Here is a 12,498-nt window from a genome sequence, read left to right on the forward strand (position 1 = left end):
CCTTTATCATTTTCGTCGCCCTTCTCTGCACCTTTTCTAATTCTACTATATCTTTTTTGAGATGCGGCGACCAGAATTGAACACAATATTCGAGGTGTGGTCGCACCATGGAGCGATACAAATGCATTATAACATCCTCATTTTTGTTTTCCATTCCTTTCCTAATAACACCTAACATTCTATTTGCTTTCTTTGCCGCAGCAGCACACTGAGCAGAAGGTTTCAACGTATCATCAACGACGACACCTAGATCCCTTTCTTGGACCATCACTCCTAACGTGGAACCTTGCATGACATTGCTATAATTTGGGTTCCTCTTTCCCACATGCATCACTTTGCACTTGCTCACATTAAACGTCATCTGCCATTTAGACGCCCAGTCTCCAAGTCTCGTAAGGTCCTCTTGTAATTTTTCACAATCCTCCCGCGATTTAACGATTTTGAATAACTGTGTCATCAGCAAATTTAATTACCTCACTAGTTACTCCCATCTATAGGTCATTTATAAATATGTTAAAAAGTATTGGTCCCAGCACAGACCCCTGGGGAACCCCACTATCTACCCTTCTCCATTGAGAACACTGATCATTTAAACCTACTCTCTGTTTTCTTTTAACCAGTTTTAATCCACAATAGAACCTCCTATTCAATGACTCTCCAATTTCCTCTGGAGTCTTTCATGAGGTACTTTGTCAAACGCCCTCTGAAAATCCAGATACACAATATCAACTGGCTCACCTTTATCCACATGTTTGTTCACCCCTTCAAAAAAATGTAGTAGATTGGTGAGGCAAGATTTCCCTTCACTAAATTCATGTTGACTGTCTCATTAATCCATGCTTTTGAATATGCTCTGTAATTTTGTTCTTAATAATAGTCTCTACCATTTTGCCCGGCACCGACGTCAGACTCACCGGTCTATAATTTCCCGGATCTCCTCTGGAACCTCACAATTTGGCGTCTTTCCCTCCCAGCCCTGCCTGCTTGCTCCCTCTCTAACCTCAACTCCTGAAGTCTTTACTGTGCCAGGAGCAGCAGCAGCCTTACTCACTCTGCTGCCCCTCTGACCTGTACCACCCCTTTTGATGCAACTTCCTGTCTTCGGAAGGGTGGTATGGGTCAGAGGAGAAAAGACCGGTGCATGCCAGAGGTAGCCAGTGAATAAGGCTGCTGCTGCAAAGACTTCAGGATTTGAGGTTTGAGAGGGAATAATAAGGCCGGGCTGGGAGTGGGGGGAAAGACGCCAGACCATGTAGGGAGGAAAGGACGGGGAAAGCAAGTGAAGGATTGTGCTGAGAGGGAGAGCACGCAGAACTGGGAGAGAAGCTGAACAGTGTGTGTGTGGGGGGGGGGGGGGGTTCCAGATTCTCAGGCAGTTGGCATGAAAATTAGAAGAGTCCAGAATTTCAGGTGGTCTGGATTTGTGGCATCTGGATTTCCAGACTTCTACTATAGCTCTTTTCTCTTCCAGTTGCTTCTTCCCTTTCTTAGTTTCCAAAATTTTCTTTTTCCAGATATTGGTGCCTATCTTCTTTGTGAAATCTCTTAAGCTGTAAATACAATACTTTTTTCTTAGTGTTTCAGAAACTTCATTGGAAAACCAACACAGCCTCTGTTTCCTCTTATTTTTAATTACATTCCAAACAAAAATGTTCACTGTCCTTCCAGTTTTGTCGACAGCTATTCCACTTCCCTAGATGCTTCCATCCAGCTAAAGACTCATAAAAGCATACCTCAATTAATTTTCTTGAATTCTAGCCCCCCCCCCCCCCCCCACACCTCTAGAGAAACCACTACCACCTATCCCTAGTACTGAACCACACCATACCGTAAGTCACTGATATCAGAAACACTTCCCCCATTTCTAAGCACCAGTCTAATATCTCCCTTCCCAGAAGGGTTCCATTACCAGATGCCAGAAAAGTTCGCCCTCTGGAAAATTCTGCATCTCCTTACTAGAGAACACCACAGGCACAAAGTATGACCCCATCCCCACCCTGTCTCTGCAAGCTTTGACCCCATCCCCACCCCATCCTCACAAACTGAAACTCATCAAAATAGTTCCATCATTTTCAAAAAGACAAATCGCTTACTTTTTGTACAAATGAAATGTTGTACTGTTGCAGGGACAGGTGAAGATGGCGATGGGGACAACTGGAACTGCAGGCAACTTCTGGTAGATTGATGTTACCTAGTAATAGGACTTCCCCTTTCTTAATTTTGGGTGTGTTTTCATTTAAATCTCATATGTTTTTGTTCTGCCTCAGATGGAGATCTGTACATATAACACTAATTAGAATAAGAATGCAAGTTTCTGACTTCTTGGCTTAAAACTGAATAAGTACGGCCCTCTGGCAAAGTGATATTGTGTGGTGGAGATAGCAAAAGTAGATTCCTAATCCTGCACACAGGGAAAAGTGATGAAATAATATCGCTTGCTCAGCGCCAGAAGAATCCCAGTATCAGGATGCTGTTGACAGCAGATATGGGCAAAAGCCACATCATCTAGCCAGGGCTTTTTTTGAGGGGGTACTTGGGGGTACTGAGTACTGGCACCTTTTCTATTGTCTGCTAAAATTGACCCATGGACCCTACGTTTTAATGGAAGAAAGAGCTCAGGCTCTACACACCAATTCTGCCTTGTCAGATTCTGTGACTGTTTGCAGGGGACCTGGCTATTGTGGGATGGGTCCCTCAGTGATCACCCCACCCATGAAGGGTGGCCTGGCGTTTGAGTACCGGCACCTTTTTTGCTACCAAAAATGCACTGCATCTAGCCAATGCATAAGTGATGGTGCAGAAATATGTACTGCACTAATATGATAGAACTGGCATTTCAGTGGAGCTGAAGAGTCAGCATGCTTCATGAGCCTAGGTAATGCACTACTATTCAAGTTATCTGCACTGTGCAAACTATCTTTCAGCCATGCTGCTTTAAGTATGTTGCTCTTGCTCGGATCAATGGGATAGCACTGAAGAACCAAACACTTTCAGTGAAGTCTCAATCAAGACCTTTGCCTCCTCTAAAGAGGTATGGTGCTCCTGAACTCTTAAAACCACTGCACACTGTATAAGGATGAAGACACATTCAACGAGAAGAATCTGCTCAGCTGTAATGAGGCAGCCAGCTTTTGCACAGAGGATTTCTTTTGAAACCAGAGGAGAGGATCTTCAATTTTATTGTATTCCCAAAAACAAAAGAGACATCCTCAGGAGCCAGAAACATCCTCCCACAATCATAGTAGTTACCGGCTTCTGAGAGAGCTTCAAGCATATGGCAGATCTCCTAAGCACCGTTTGCCATTCTGCAAACACAGAATAAACCAGAAATCCCTGCCTGCCCCAGAGTCATGTTTCCATGCAAAGCAAAGGATAGGACGTTTCTTCACAGATTCAGAGAACAAATGCCAGAGCAAGGGGAGCCAAATAAGGTAGTCAGGAACTAAGGAGACATGCATAAATATTTACTTAATAATAAAAACACAAACAACTTCACCAACCCAACAGCTAAGTTTTAGTACTTGTACCTACATCAGAGGCCTACCAAAAAAGCAACTTCTTGGTGCCAGATTCTAACAGTTTAGCAGCAAAAACCTGAAATGCTTTTAGAAATGGTTTACAAGTATTTAGGGAGTTTGCTGCAAATCTTGACTGCCTTGTTTAGGCTCCCCTCATGCCAGCATTGGTTTGTACAGAAGAAAAATGAATACAACAAGAGTACCTGAAGAAAAACCTAGCAGAATGTAAAGGTGTAAGTGATGAAGTGGTATCAGCTGAAAGGAGCTATAAAAATGTCAACAGATCTTTATGTAAAGAAATAAACAAAAGCCAATATGGAAAGGAAATGGATATGGTTCACCAAACAAGTATCTGAAGGAATAAAAAGGCAAAAGTAGCATTTATAAAATATAGAAGAATGCAAAAAATAAAAAAAAAACACCACACAACTCAGAACAGTGAAGCCAAAAAAATATGGCTAGTGAAAGCACAGATGAAAGAAAAATGGCTACAAAGAGAGGTAACAAGACTTTTTCCAGGTACAATAGGGAAAGGAGGAAGGATAGAAATAGAAGTGCGAGACTGAAAGTGCTGAGAACCAATATGTGGAGAGTGGGGAGGACAAGGTGGACACACTGAACAAATACTTCTGTTCTGTGTTCACAGAAGAAAATCCCAGAAATTGGAATCCGATGGCTTACAAGATTTGAGGCAATATGATTTTAACAAAGGAAAACTGTGCCAAAGGAATCTATTTTTCTTTGACTGGGTGACCAGATAACTGGATCAAAGGCATACGCTAGATGTAATCTTTTTGGATATCAGCAAAGTTAGGACCCCAAGTGGTGAACTGGATTAGAAACTGGGAAACTGACAAACAACAAAGGGTGTAGTGAATGGAATTCATTCAGAGTAAAAAGGCAAGTAGTGGAGTGCCTCAAGGATCGGTATTGAGCCCAATTCTATTAAATATTTTTGTGAGTGATTGCCAAAGGGTTTGAAGGAAAAGTTTGCATTTTTGTGAAGCTTTGCACCAGAATGGACACCTCAGAGGGAGTAGAATGAGAAGTGATTTTTGAAATTAGAAGAATGGTCTAATGTTTGGCAGTTAAAATTTAATGTGAAGAAGTGTAGAGTGATGCACACGGAGTTTAGAAACCCAAGAGAGCTACATTTGCTAGGGGATGAAAGGCTGATAAACACAGACCAGGAAAGGGACTTTGGGGCAATAGTGTCGGAGATTTTAAGGCAACTAAACAATAGGTCAAGAAAGTGGCCATAGCCAGAATGATGTTAGGCTGCATAGAGAGGCATATTCTGTAGAAGAAACGAGGTGTTGACGCCCCTGTACAAGTCACTGGTGAGACCTCAATTGGAGTACTGTGTTCAATTTTGGAGGTGGTATCTTGCTAAGAATATTAGGCCTTGAGGCAGTTTAGAGGAAGGCGACAAAAACCATATGGAACTTGTGCTAAAAGATGTATGAGAAGAAACATCAAGATCTGAATATTTATACCCTAGAGCACGAACCCAGTCCTCGGAGCACACCATTGGATTTTCTGGATATCCACAATGAATACGTATGAGATTTGTATACCAAGGAGGAAGTGGCATGCCAATCTCTCTCTCTTTCTCTCATATGCATATCCAAGGATATTAACCTACTCCTGATAAAACAAGGATATAACAAATACTTTTGTATTTTTCCTGTTTGGAGGTTTGAGGTTTCAATTGTTTTGTAATATATTTAAAGTGGAGGTTTTTCCACAATTAAAGAGACACTCACAAACTAACTAAATGTAAATTTTGCTAACTCCTTTTAGAGAGTTAGAATATTAGAATATTCCAACAGAGTTTGTTTTTCTCCTGCTAAATATTAGAGTGTTTATACATTATTATGTAAAATGAAAACCAATTTTTTCATAGACAGAAAAACTGATAGACAAATGGAGGTAAAAGGATGAAAACTTTTAAAAAAATGTCGTAATTCTTTTAAGGCAAAGCTGTTTCACATCTGTTATGAAGGGCAGAAAAACTGAGAAGACTGCAGGAACTGCTGTGCACACTCATTTTTACATCAGTTCTGATTCTGAGCTCTCAGAAAGCTGCTCCATCCAGGTCACCAACAGATGACATCACCCACCTGTATGGCTGATCATATCCTGCTTGTTGACAGAGGAACAAAAAGAAAAAAACAGAAGCAGGGGAAAATGTATCAAGTCACAAGTACAGATCTGGTTCAGCAAACCTGAAACCAAAATCCCATATGAAGCTGAATAAGAGTCAGCAAGAAGGAAAGAATGTCAAAAATGCCAAATATCTAACCAGTGATACTATGCTTGAAAAAGAGTCTGCAAAGTACTGAAAAGGCAAAATAAGATCACCAGCTGAAAGTGCCAGATTCAAACAGGAACGCTTCAATAGTTTTGTTGATACCCTCCGAAAAACCAAAGAGCAACAGGTCTGGTTGCACATGGGAAACCACCTCTCATCCTAACACCAACCTTTTATAATTCTCAAAGCTTTCAAGCAAAGGTCCAGAAAGGTCCTTGACTGTAAGCGATGCATATAATGTGGCATTGTATAGCACATTGCAGTTGTTTGACATAGAAATAGTTTTCACTCTGGCACATACAAAGAATGTTTTGTTCATAAAGTGTCATTTTGCACGATAAGCAAGAGACATAAATGAAATTATCTACACTCCCAGGCTAGAATCCAGTTTCTAGATAACCAGCTGATTTGACAGTAAGTCATTGAGAAAGGAAGTTATATTAGAATGCTTTATACAATAGTTCAGTTATTTAGCTTTAAAATCAGAAGCTCTTTGTCTCAACACCCTCAGCCTAAAATAGCAAAAGTGTGTGTGTATTATATATATATATATATATATATATATATATATATAAATCTGGCTGTATTTTGCTTTTTATAAGTTTTTGTAGTAACAAAAGGTTCACATGGTAAGCACCTATGCTGCTACTGCTTTTTGAAAGCACCATTAAAATTTGGTTGTTTATTTTCTCTATACACCACTTATATAGTAAGGAAAGTCTTCCTTGATTTTAACAAGAATCAATGTTGCTGCTGGTTGGCTTTGGCTGTTTGCTCTTTTTATGCACTGCTGAAATAGCTACGCTTTACATTATTTAATGACAATAGCTGGCGAGAGTCTCCTTTATATATATTGTTTTGCTACATTTGCTTAGCAATTATGTTTTTTTGGTTTCAGCCGTTTCAGTCCAGTACGTGGAATTGTTTGCACTGCGTCACTGGGGTATGTATCAACCGTTTTCTTACCTTTATTTTTTGGCTTATATTAATGTGTCTTATGGATGTTATACATACACACATATACATATATATATATACACATATACACACACACATACACATATACATACACATATACATATATATACACACACACACACACATATATATATATATATATATATATACACACATACACATATATATACACACACACATATACATATATATATACACATATACTCATATACATATATATATATACATATATACATATACATATATATATGTGTATATATGTATATGTATACACATATACGTTTTTAGTATATAGTTTACATTTTATTTATACAATACTTTGGTTTTATGATTTGTCCTTATATGTACATATCTTTTGCAGTTAAACATCAAGCTCCTGACGTAACCTTTTAGGGGGGGCAAAACACGGCTTTGTTGGGCTTATTTATTTATTAAGGTATTTGTACCCCACATTATCCCCACAGACATGCAGGCTCAATGTGGCTTACATAAACCGGAGAGAGAGAGAGAGAACTCCGGAGATATCAGATACAAATGAGAATAGCAGAGTAGAAGGGCAAGAAAGAAAGGAAACGTTATATATAACAGTACAAAAGAAAAGGACTAAACAGGATCCACGTATGCCAGGTGGTAGAAGCAATGGCCTACATTGTTCCCAGAGATACTGCTTTGGTAAACAGATGTGTTTTTAGTGCCTTGCGAAAGGTCAGGTAGTCCTTCAAACTGGTGATGTCTCTAGGAAGTGCATTCCATAGCTGCACACTGATGAAGGGAAAGCTTGACGCCTGAATAGATCCGTGCTTAGAGCCTTTCCAGCTGGGGTAGTGCAAGGTGAGATATAATCTGGAAGACGGGTCTGCATTTCTGGCCGGCAAGTCAATCATATTCAGCATATAACTTGGGACTTTCCCGTTGATGGTTTTGTGGACCATGGTGCAAACCTTGAAGTCAATATGCTCCTTAATCGAAAGCCAGTGAAGTTTAGCAAGAAGAGGCAGCGTGCTATCGAACCGAGCTTTATTAAAGACAAGCCTCGCCGCCGTATTTTGGACAGTCTGTAGCTTTCTCAAGACAAAGCCCTTACACCCTGCTATAATGTACCATTGCAGTAGTCCGTGTGACAGAGCACCAATGATTGTACCATATTTCTAAAGAGTGGTCTCAGGAAGAGGTGGCGTACTCACTTGAGCTTCCACAGCGTGATAAACATCTTCTTGGCTTGCGCCTTTGCTTGACTTTCAAATGTTAACAAACGGTCAAATATTACTACCAAAAGTTTCAAACTATCAGAGTTTGACCACAATAAAAGTGGGAGGGATGTACTTGCGCTGGGAAGTCAAAACAAGGCAGTGTGCTTTAGCTTGAAAGCGGTTGCCATGAGTCCATGACTTGCAGGACGTTTTCAATAGACCGAAGAATGTCTGAGACTGTAGAATTGAATGGAATATATACAACATCATCAGCATAAATATACGGATTTAGCCCCAAATGAGCTAATGTGTTGGCCAATGGGGTCATCATAATGTTGAAAAGGATTGGCGACAGGGGAGAACCTTGAGGCATGCCACAGTCTGCACTCCATGCCGATGAGAAGTGTGTTTTCACTTGACCTTGTATGTTCGAAGCGTGAGAAATCCCTGAAGCCACTTGAGTACATTGCCTCCTACTCCCATTTCGTCTAGCAGTCTGAAAAGAATATGGTGATTGGCCATGTCAAATGCACTCGACAGATCAAATTGGAGGAGCAGTATGTTCTTGCTGGAGGCAAGTTCCTGCCTGAGCTTTGTTAGTAGATTGAGCAGTGCTGTTTCAGTGTTGTGCCCTGCACGGAAACCTGATTGAGAAGAGGCAAGCAGATTGAAATTTAGGATATAATCCGTGAGTTGACTGGTGACCACACTTTCCATTAGTTTGACTAAAAGTGGAATGGATGCTACCAGCCTATAATTAGTCACATCGGCAACCCTTTTCTTGCTGTCTTTCGGTATGGGTGTTAAAACAATGCTTCCATTATCCTCTGGAAATAAACCACACTGAAGCATATGATTGAGATAGGATGTTAGATGATCAAGAAAGTAAGATGGGGCTGTTTTCATTAGATAATTCAGGCATGCATCTAGACAACAATGCTTTCTGGAGTATTTACTGAGCGCCTTAGAAACTGTGTCAACAGTGACCAGTGCAAAGGTAGTCCAGAATCTGTCCACCGGAAATGCATCCGCAGTGGGCTCCAAAACAGCTGGGAAGTGGCAGGTTGTAGCGACAACTACTACTACTACTATTTAGCATTTCTATAGCGCTACAAGGCATACGCAGCGCTGCACAAACATAGACAAACAGAGTTTTGTAATTTTGTCTTTAAAGTACTGTGCTAGCTGAGCAGCAGACAGGTGGTCAATGGTCGAAGAGACAACTGAATTTGTGTTAATGAGATTATTTAAGTTTTGATAGAATATCTTCGAGTCATAGTTATCTTTTCCCACTTTGACATAATAGTACTTTCGCCTGGCTTGCCTGATAGCATACTTGTATTTCCTCTACATATTCTTCCAGGTAAGGAATGTCATCCCATTTCTCTTTTTCATCCAAGCTCTTTAGAGCCTTCTCATTTGTTATTTCAACTGATTGAGTTCATCAGTGAACCACGGGGAGAAGTAATGCACACGCCGAGACCTAATTTTAAGTGGTGCAATGTCGTCTAGTACACAGTTGACAGTGTGAAGTCCACTCCGCTAGGAAGTTAGTTAAATCAGGCTGTATCAACCACTCCATATCATAGATGGTCCGCCAAAATTGTACCGCATCTATACGACCTCTTGTGGTGAATGGAGTATAATGTTCTTTTGGATGGGTTACCTTTTTTGACCAGTGAATGGATAGATTAAATTTAAAATGATCAGACCATGGAACTTGTGTCCATCTATGGCATAGCTATGGCTATGCCAAGATCTCCAGAAAGATTATGAGAAAAGAGGTCTAAGCTGTGCCCTTTAATATGCGTCGAGTATGCTGTTGGACACAAGAGATCCCAGAGCTGTAGGAATTCCTTACAATCTTGAGCTGTACCGGAGTCGGTGTCCTTGAGGTGAAGACTGATATCCCCTAATAGTAACATAGTAGATGACGGCAGAAAAAGACCTGCACAGTCCATCCAGTCTGCCCAACAAGATCTACTATAATAAAACTCACCCTCAATATTCTGAGGACACTGACGTCAGTGAAGCCAAGCCCTGACTTCCTTCAAAAAGGTTTGAAGGTTCGTGGTGGTGAAGCCACCAAAATTGCTCCAGGCCCCGCCCTCGAGGGCGGAGCAATAGCACAACAACGAAGGGGTTCGCAGGGAGGGAGGCGGGGGGGGTGGGAAATCGCTCCGGGCCCCGCCCTCACGTCAAACGTCATGACGTTGGGGGCGGAGCAATGGCAGAACAACGAAGGGGTTGGCCAGGGAGGAAGGGAGGGGGGTGTTGGCGATGAAAACCTTGCTAGCACCCATTTCATTTGCTCTGAAACGGGCCTCTTTTACTAGTAAACTCATATGTGCTACTTTTTCTGTATACCTTACCTTGATTTGTACCTGTCCTTTTCAGGGCACAGACCGTATAAGTCTGCCCAGCACTATCCCCGCCTCCCACCACCGGTTCTGGCACAGACCGTATAAGTCTGCCCAGCACCATCCCCGCCTCCCACCACCGGCTCTGCCACCCAATCTCGGCTAAGCTCGTTAGGATCCATTCCTTCTGAACAGGATTCCTTTATGTTTATCCCATGCACCATTTTTCTTTTTGGTTGTATTCGCTGGCATGCAACTTTCCTACCACTATAATGATTGCCATTGATAAATAGAAATTTGGAAGTACTGACCGGCCTATGATAGCGTATGATTATAGGAAGGATACTGGCATCCTCTGCTGGGGAAGTAAGTATAAGGCGAATCAGATTTAGCGAGTGTAATAATAGGACTGCTTTGAATAGATCCATGTGCTATGGATAGCTGTGAAAGGGTGAGTAAGGAGAGGTAGCTGGTCCCTCTACAGAGAGGAGATGTAAACGAAGGAGAAAGGTGCTGGGATTATTTCCAGGCAGGGCGTTTAGTAAGATTGTCCGAGCAGAGTGGGGGTGCCCCAGAGGACGAGCAACAGACCCCTTCCAAATCTCCGCCCCTGCTCCTGTGGTGGCTCATCCGCAGCATCTCAACCCCCAGGCGGGTACAGCCTAAAGTACTTAGTTTGATCGGTGTGTTTGTTTCTTTGTCTATGCAGGTTCCGCAGGTATGCTTTTCTGATAATTACTTGCTACCTTTTCAGTGTCAGGTTTGTGACTGTCAGTTTTAGAACAGCAGAGCAGCTACCTAGCAGGAAGTAGTTTAAACGCAGGAGACAGGCGCTGGGATTATTCAAGTTTCCACACAACTGGGGATGCCTGTAATTCTCTCCCTTTCCAGGCAGGACTACTATTATGATAGTCCGAGCAGAGTGGGAGTGTCTCAGAAGACGAGCAGTAGACCCCTCCCTTATGAGTATTTTAAACTTTTGTGGCAAATAAATTCATCTTTTTATGAAAGATTTATTCCCCAGGCGCAGGCTAATCTCCCTCGAGTAACGGTCCCGCAGTGTGTGCATGCACTCCGTGCTGTCTGCTGCTTCCCCGCCCCCTTTTAATGGTTGGTGAGGGAGGCACAGCCAACAACAAAACAAGACAGTAGAACAGCCGGGAGGCAGGGGAACAAAGGGGTGAGGAAGGGACCTGGAGACCAGGTATGCCGCCAATCATGGCATTGCTCAGCCAATTGCCCCCAAACTCAACTGGCAAAGGCCCAGGAGCTACCCTATAGAAGATGAATGCAGGAGCTGTCATCCACCACCTGCTGGAGATAGAGATATAGTGACTACTGAAGGGGCTGGTCATCTAGTATCACTATCTTTAGTCATGTAATCTCTATCTGCACCTGCTAGTAGATGGACACAATCCACCAGTTTCTGGATTCATCTGCTGCTGAGGCTAAAGAAGTAGCTGTTTAACAGTGTATACTGTACTCTATAATGCTAATAAAAAAAAAGCGGAGTACAGGTCTATAAGATTTCACTGAATAAGCTGTATGAGGGACTTGCTAGTAAAGAACTGCAAAGAGGTGCACTGCACTGCAGGGAAGCATAGGCAGTGGAAAATAAATTAGACTATTCACCTATCGATTTCAAGACAAGATGGATAGACTATGGGGCAATTATTTTTTTCTTTTTTGGTTGGATCAGAAAAACAAAAAAAAGGAGGTGGTAAGACCTATATTATAACAAAACAAATTTATTAGAACGACCAATAATTACTTTTTAAAATTTATAAAAAGTAATGTTTCTCATCTTAATTACAGTAAAGAAATCCATATAAAAATTTCACCATCTTCAATAAATCTTTAAATTCTGCCTTCTGACAAAAAAAAAACCCCACCACAGACCTTAAAACTTTTACACAAAGGGGCCCCTTTACTACCCAGTAGTAGGGCTACCGCCAGGTTTATGCATGGGAGATCGGCCCTACTGCTATGTTCCTGAACGAACCTGGCAGTAGTTACAGAAGCTGACACTAGGAAAATTTTCTTTTTAATTTTCTAGCACTGGGGTCGTGCTCGGAGGTAATTGGGCAGTGCCACACACTGCCCAGTTACTGCCAGGTTAGCGCTGGAGCCCTCACCAC

General features: G+C 41.7%; 1 protein-coding gene across 1 annotated transcript in view; it reads right to left on the minus strand.

Moving 5' to 3' along the window:
• ATP8A1 (ATPase phospholipid transporting 8A1) overlaps positions 1 to 12,498 on the minus strand; it is a 649,985-nt gene that overhangs the window by 595,598 nt on the left and 41,889 nt on the right.

This window comes from Microcaecilia unicolor, chromosome 2 (assembly GCF_901765095.1).
Source record: "Microcaecilia unicolor chromosome 2, aMicUni1.1, whole genome shotgun sequence".
Classification (NCBI taxonomy): Eukaryota; Metazoa; Chordata; class Amphibia; order Gymnophiona; family Siphonopidae; genus Microcaecilia; species Microcaecilia unicolor.